This window comes from Anabrus simplex, chromosome 3 (assembly GCF_040414725.1).
Source record: "Anabrus simplex isolate iqAnaSimp1 chromosome 3, ASM4041472v1, whole genome shotgun sequence".
Lineage (NCBI taxonomy): Eukaryota > Metazoa > Arthropoda > Insecta > Orthoptera > Tettigoniidae > Anabrus > Anabrus simplex.
In genome coordinates this window covers 515,840,469-515,848,794 of record NC_090267.1, presented here as the reverse complement: position 1 = coordinate 515,848,794, position 8,326 = coordinate 515,840,469, and the positions used below count along the sequence as shown (strand labels likewise).

Here is an 8,326-nt window from a genome sequence, read left to right as displayed (position 1 = left end):
TTTTACGTTTTAAATCATACCATTTTTACTTAAGCCTAACCGGGCGAGTTGGCCACTGTCGGCAGCCCTGAAAATGGTTTTCCGTGGTTTTCCGTGGTTTCCCATTTTCACACCCGGCAAATGCTGGGACTGTACTTTTAATTAAGGCCACGGGCTCTTCCTTCCCATTCCTAGGCCTTTCCTATCCCATCGTCGCCATAAGAACTATCTGTGCCGGTGCGACGTAAAGCAAATTGTAAAAAATAAAACTAAACCACGCAGAGAAGCTCTAACCCTAGACATTAATTTCATTTTAAGAAATACACAATAGAAGACAAGCATCAGTGTAACGAAAGTCAGGCAGCATTTACCTAAATCAAAATCACACAAACATGATCATTTAACTTCTACTCATCCAATTACGTTATTTCATATCCAAACCAAACCAAAACTCATGGCACAACAGGCCCGAAAGGGCGACCGCTGCTCAGCTGGAAGGCCTGCAGATTACGAGGTGTCATGTGGTCAGCATGGCGAATCCTCTCGGCCGTTATGTCACCGTCAGATAGCTCCGCAATTGTAATCACGTATGCTGAGTGGACCTCGAACCAGCACTCAGATCCAGGTACAAATCTCTGACCTGGTCGGGGACTGAACCCGGAGCCTCCGGATAAGAAGTAGACACGCTACCCCTACACCGCAGAGCCGGCATTTCTTATTCAGAAAATGATAAAGCATGTATCTGATTTTTTTAGAAAGATTTCTGCAGTCATGTACTTTTTAAACAATCTGTTCAGATAATTGAGTAAAATTTGCTGTAATGACTTATCTAAGAGGAATCATAAGCGATGTACCTTTCATAGAAAGATTTTATTTTACATGTTTCCTTTTTTTGTTGATATTGAAGATTATTGTTATCGTTACAGGAGTTTGTAAACATTTAATTTGTGTGTTCTCCAGTCTGCTGAGAGACAGGTAATTTTTATCTCACGATGTGTAATCATACTTAAGTTGTAGACCGCTTTTTGAACATGTCTTCATATTTTCAATAAAGCTAAATAATTGTTGATCCTAGGTTTCTCAAGAGACAGATTGCCACGTGATTCTCGTCCTTTGAGTCTGGCCTTCTTGCCATACCTACGTACAATGTTCAAACACATCAGTTACAAACATGACCCTTATATTAAAGTGAGCGACATGATCATTTTCGAGGTAGGCCCCTACCGCTAGGGTATTTTTCAGTCTTCTTATTCAGTCTGCTAAAGGTTTCTTTTTTTAGGTGCGCCACCTCTAGGCTATCCAAAGGATGTGTAGATTGTTCAGTTTTTATACAGAAGTATATTTTAATATTACCACAGTCTTGATATTATGTATATTTATTGCGCGTGTACACGGTAGTCGGTGTAGGCTGTCATTAATTTGAGGCGCTCGGGGCTAGATAATGGTAAGCCACACATTGAGCAATATTTAGATTTGTACGCATTTCGTATCTGCTAGAGGATGGCAATTAAAGGCCGACAGAGGAGTCTTGAACGAGACACCGGTATCGGCACTTCACAAACCACCTATCTCTATGGAGATGGGTGGAACATACAGACCAGAGGATGGCAAGCCACTCGTAGAGTGCTATTTGAAGAAACCAAGAGATGGCAGCGCACGCACTGTTGTTATGTATTGCACCAAGACACAGCACGTCATTTTTGTGCTTTAGTATGGTAAGCCGCAGCAAGATGGCGTCTTGCAGAGGAAACAGTGTGAGCTGTTGTTTCGATGAAAAATGCATTTTGGAACCGAGACGAAAGCCAATTTTCTTGAGAGTGAATCCTCGTGCGATGACAGTGTTGTAGATGTGGATTATCAGCCAAATCCATGTGATATCTCATCATCATCAGAGGTAAGCATCAACAACATGTTATTATGTGGCATGCCATATTATAGCACATGACAATGTGGCTTATCATGACAAAGCAGTACATGTAGTACTGTAAGATAACGCTAATATTTAATGGAAGTATGAACTATGGGACTACTTCTAAGATATTTATAAGGAGCCAAGTAACCATAAACGACTGTTGGACTAAGATGGGCATCACTAAGTGACTGCGATAGGGGTTATTGTGGCTTGCCATTATACAGCTGTTGAATTGCTGTATTGTTCAGTGCAGTTTCATAGGTTCATGCTATTCATTTTTTATTCTTTTTTCTTTCGCAAGGATGAAGACTTATCTCCCCTTGTTAGAGAGGAGCCCATCTCACCTGCTAAGAATGGAAGGCATCGATGGTAGCAGTAAACACCGGAGTTGAGTAAAAGGGCTAAACGTAAACGCCGGTGTAATCGGGTATGCACTTAAACATAGCTATTAACCAGAATTAAAAATATTAGAAAAATAATTATTATTAATTAAACAATAATAATAATTAATATTATTATTTAGGAGAGCCGGCACAGAATATCGAATTAATATTAAATTAGCAATATGATATGTTTCATAAACACGTTGTAAGATGGACATTATTTTTTATTTTTAAGGGTGAAGAGTACGCTGTTCACGGAGACTTCTGTGAAATTAATGCCAAGAAGCATGGCTGTCCTACACAGACATCGTGGATTGCGACCTTAACACCAAAAAATCGTAGGCCCATTCCTATACGGCATAAAAAACTGTCTGACGTCATGGACCAGCTTCCCTACATACCTGCGGTGCATCATGGACATTATTTATCTCTGACTTTGTACGAAACCACAGAGCAGGTTGAGGAGCCTGAATTAATTGATGGCATTTTCTTAGATGACGGTGAGAGTGAAGTGGTTGGTGATCAGTACAGCCGAATGTTGGCACTGAAACTTTGGTGATAGACAATGACAAGCCACAAAATTATGTGTATTATTGTTTTTTATACTATGTACATTAGGTAAAAAGGTTCTATTTCATGTTACAATAATACCTCAATGTATATAGTAACTTATCATTCAATAAATATATCTCTTATGTCCATCACCTGATTTATGGAATTTTTTGAACCTTCATATGGCTCTCCTGTAAAATTTCCTCAATGTGGCTTACCATTATCTAGCCCCGAGCGTCTCATTTAATAAGGCGAATGTTTTCATGTGTGCGACGATTTCCGCGTCAAGCTCAGGAGCGCCCGCAACATGGCGGTACGGTACGCGCATGGACATGTCACAAGCGCCTAAAGACAGTCGCGTACTATGAACCACTTCCAATGTGCGCATGCGTAGCACAGCAGGCAAGGAGCGAGAACCAGCAAACTACAGGCGCGCATTACGACAGCAGAAAGGAAGCAGAAGTAAAAAACAATGCAGTCTACGGAATAACTGACAAGTTTAGCTCACAGTTATAGTCGACGGGGAGTTTATTCGCAAAACAGTACCCAACAAAAGCAACTGTGAATTTTGGTAACGAACACTCACGATTTCTTAAAGAAAGTGAACATGGTATTTTACGCGCACATTTATCTACACAATGGTATTTTATAAATTACTAGCTGATGTACCCGTGCTTCGCTACGGACTTCTACACTGCATACGGAATTCTAGTGTACACGTTGTGAGCAAAATTGTTTTAAATTGATTAGCTCTTAACGTTGCCCTAGAAACGCGACGGGGAAGTTTGTTTTTTTTTTTTTTTTGCTATTTGCTTTACGTCGCACCGACAGAGATAGGTCTTATGGCGACGATGGGATAGGAAAAGTCTAGGAATGGGAAGGAAGCGGCCGTGGCCTTAATTAAGTTACAGCCCCAGCATTTGCCTGGTGTGAAAATGGGAAACCACGGAAAAGCATCTTCAGGGCTGCCGACAGTGGGGCTCGAACCCACTATCTCCCGATTACTGGATACTGGCCACACTTAAGCGACTGCAGCTATCGAGCTCGGTAAGACGGGGAAGTCACCAAACATCTTTTCTCATATGAAGACGGAGTTAGAGAATTTTCACTGTAATGGTAGACCCACTTGCATACCATCAGTCACAATCAGGTTGGGGATTTTTCCTTATAACTGTAGACACTCACTCTCCACCTGCCATTTTACATTCTCAGAAAGACTGTCTTAGTGGTTTTCCCAACTGAAAGGAACATACATTACAATGACGTCAGTAGGAATGGCGCGATTAAAAGCAATGCTTTCATATGAAATAGTCGATCAAATGAAACACCACATATTTTATCACTTTTAACGAACAGGACTACACTGCCGATCTAACATTCCAAAGTTCCAGAGCTGGAATGACCAAGCCGCAGACAGCCGTGATTCGTGAACACACTTCGTCTGTTTTTCGTCGGGGAGAGGGTTGAATAGTGGCGACTCCCAGGGCAAAAACTATGCCCTATTACTAATCTGTTTCCTAGGAGTACCCGATGAATCAGAAAATATCAATTCACTACAATGGCGGTGGAAAAATTATCTGACTTGGAGGCAAATTTTTCCTCCAAGCCAGAGGAGAAACCCCCCTTTCACTGATGATTTGGAATAAAATGAATGTAGAATTTAATAAAAGTGAAGAGGAAGAAGCTTTTCCTAAGAAACGACTTTCCAGGGTTCAATTTTGAGTTATTTAGTGAATTGCGGTGCTATAAATTGGAATAGGCCTAAATTGTTATTCTAGACCAGGTCATACTACTACTACTACCACTACTACTACTAAGCCTCTACCGAGCTCGATAGCTGCAGTCGCTTAAGTGCGGTCAGTATCCAGTAATCGGGAGATAGTGGAGATAGTGGGTTCGACTCCCATTGACGGCAGCCCTGAAGATGGTTTTCCGTGGTTTCCCATTTTCACACCAGGCAAATGCCGGGGCTGTACCTAATTAAGGCCACGGCCACTTCCTTTCAATTCATAAGCATTCCCTATCCCATCGTCGCCATAAGACCTATCTATATCGGTGCGACGTAAAGCAAATAAATAAATAAATAAATAAATAAATAAATAAATAAATAAATAAATAAATAAATAAATCAGCCTCTGCCTTAAGTATGCACTCTGCTCATTCAAAACAGCGCCTCAGAGTAGGGATCAAACAGCTGGAATTCTATGATGAACCAGTGAGTTACGTACCAGCAGTATCAGAAAATGTATGAACCAGAGGAATGGAATGCTAAAGAACGTTTTCTAACTTTCCAGCTATTTCCCGCTAATATTCAGTCAGGCTATTATACGCGGTACGCAGCAGTAATCTCATCTATCGGAGTTGAGAGGCAACATAAGAGACAAATAACATCACAACAAACAATGGTCAATGTAATGTTATTGTTATTCGATATTGTAGGCCTTCACACTTTTTCTTCCGACTCTGAAATACCACTCATCATAGTCGGTACGGTGAAACTGAATAAAACATAAATGATCGGAAATTGTATTCTTTGTAACTTTTGTTATCTAGTACTTTTCGACAGGATCCAAAACACAGGTGTTTAAAAATTAAATTTTAGGCGCCTTCCCCTAAACTACAATTTCATCCAGGGTGAATAAAATTGTTTATAGTTTAGACTGTAGATTATTATTCCCCGACTCTATATACCGATTTTCATTAAATTCTATTAACCCATTTTCTCGTAGCTCGGCGTCGATCTGGACTTAGCAACAAAAATACAAATTAATAAATACCTGTGTTATCATAGTGGGTACGGTAAAAATGTATAAGACATAAATGGGCGGAAATTTAATTCTATATAACTTTGGTTATGTAGTATTTATCGATACGACCACTAATAATATCAATATTCGAGAATAAAATTTTAGGCCTTCCCCTAAACTACCATTTCATTCAACGTAAATATAATTATTTATAGCCTAGATTGTAGTGGCTCATTCTCCGACTTTGTATAACAGTTTTTAATGAGATAGGGCCACTAATGACGTAAATATTTAAGAATTAGATATTAGGCCTTCCCCTATGCTACCATTTCACTCAGCGAGAATTAAATTATTTACAGTCTAGATTGTATCGACTTATTCACCGACTTTGAATACCAATTTTTATTAAGATAGGACCACTAATAACAAAAATATTTGAAAATTAAATTTTAGCCCTTCTCCTAAACTACCATTTCTATCAGCGTGAATAAAATTATTTATGGCTTAGATTGTAGCGACTTATTCCCCGACTTTGTATAACGATTCTCATTAAATTCTCTTTAGTCGTTTTCTAGTGATGCGTGTACATACATACATACATACATACATACATACATACATACATACATACATATATACATACATACATACAGACAGACAGAAATTACGGAAAAGAAAAAAGTGCATTTTCTTTTTACTGTGGACATGACCGATACAGTATTACCATTCTTTTCAAATTCTGAGTAATGTACAGACAAAACTCTTATTTTATATATATAGATTTAACAATACAAAGCTAATTAAGGACACACAGTATCAGAGTGCTGGTTACGCAGATGACGCTTCAGACACGATTGCTGAACAAAAGTTTTATTAGTATTACATATGTCACTCGTATGAATTCTACTAGCCTGAGGTTTCTGTGAGTTTGACGCTATCTCTTCCAGTTTCAGAGAATGTTTCTGATTTACATGCCTCCGCAACGTAGTTCTTGCTTCGTACACACTACCCCAAGTAAACATACTGAACTTATAACAGAGAGTAGGCATATTGCCTATCTTCTTATTCACAAAATCACACAAAATGAAACAGAACGGAACAAGAACAACAACGAAAGAAAGAAAGAAAGAAAGAAAGAAAGAAAGAAAAAACGTTCAGAACGAAATAAAACCACCGAATAACGATAGTTACCTTACGAGAATAGCACGTGTTAACTCCCAAAAGTTACATTAGCGCGGTCCCGTTCAGCTAGTAGTAAAGCATGGAAGCGCGCATGCGCGTTTCGTGTTTGGTTCATAGTACGATCCTGTCACTACGCGCTAGTGGACATGTCTTCCCCAGTCACACGCTTCTGCGCAGCCAGCGGTGTGAGGCAGTGTGAGGCCTTGGACATACCCTGAGTAGCTAAGGTCTCAAGGTATACTGTACGACCATTGGAACCCCATCTACCAAATTAACGTTCACATACCAGACGTTACCAAACATGTTCCCCTACTTTTTTTGAACTGTGTATTAAGTCAGTTCAAAACATGTTCCCCTAATTTTGTTGAACTGTGTATTAAGTCAGTTCGGGTGAAATTGCAAGTTTGCCTATCATTTACCTTCACCCATATCTTCACGTAAAGATATTGCTCCTCAGCTGTGTGCAACCGAGCTCGATAGTTTCAGTCGCTTAAGTGCGACCAGTATCCCGTAATCGGGAGATAGCAGGTTCGAACCCCACTGTCGGCAGCCCTGAAAATGGTTTTCCGTGGTTTCCCATTTTCACACCAGGCTGTACCTTAATTAAGGCCACGGTCCCTATCTTCCCACTCCTAGCCCTTTCCTGTCCCATCGTCGCCATAAGACCTATCTTTGTCGGTGCGACGTAAAGCAACTATTTTATAGCAAAACAAAACAAAATATGCTGTGTGCAGCCCGCTAAGTTGCCTGCAATTTATGGGAGTGGTCATTAAGTGATTTGATTTTAGGATTACGGTACTCAAAGTTGATTGAACGTGGAGGCCTATCAATCCTTAATAATTCACCGGCATGTAATTCCGGAGAGAATAAAAAGGAATGAAGCAAATCGGGGCAAACAACGAAAAGAGCACGGTACAAGTGCTGGGCTGTGCGTCCCGCTCCGCACTGCACGTTTTGCAGCCGACTTCTTGGAGTCACTCGATACCTCAGATTTTTTTCTCTCCTCTTAAACACGTTTAAGGTAGTTTCTGATCCATTTAGACTGAATATATGTGGACACTTTTAGCTCAAATGAGTTGCGATCTATACTAGTTTTACTGCATCGTGACAATCTCAATTTCAACAAAAAATGACCTTCGATTATTATTGAAACTAATTTCAAATAATATTTTCATCCTTCACCCTTTTTTTAAGCAGTATATTAAGGATTTAGATACCGGTATCTCGGCTCCTATACATTCTGTATGTTAGCTGAATGGTCAGTTCGGAGGATCCCGGGCTCGATTCCCCGCCAGGTTGGGGATTTTAATTGTATTCGGTTAATTCCTCCGATTTGGGGACTGCTACATCACATTCCCCTTCATATTCACACAACACGTCACAGAAACACGTAGTAGTGCATTCATCCCTCCACATAAGATTGGCGTCAGGAAGGGCATCCAGCCGTACAACTAGACCAAACCCACATGTGTTTTACAGTTCGCACCCGTGACCCCATCGCGATATAGGAAAAGCGCTAAAAGAAGAAGATTCTCATGTATTGTTCCAAAGTTAAGCAAACCGAACTTACT

At 40.0% G+C, this 8,326-nt stretch overlaps 1 long non-coding RNA gene across 1 annotated transcript; it reads left to right on the top strand.

Moving 5' to 3' along the window:
- Window positions 1-1,704: 1,704 nt before the first annotated feature.
- Window positions 1,705-2,971, top strand: LOC136867492 (uncharacterized). The gene is made up of 3 exons (XR_010859698.2): window positions 1,705-1,873; window positions 2,193-2,318; window positions 2,510-2,971. It is a non-coding gene; the product is annotated as an uncharacterized lncRNA (long non-coding RNA).
- The last annotated feature ends 5,355 nt before the right edge of the window (window positions 2,972-8,326 follow it).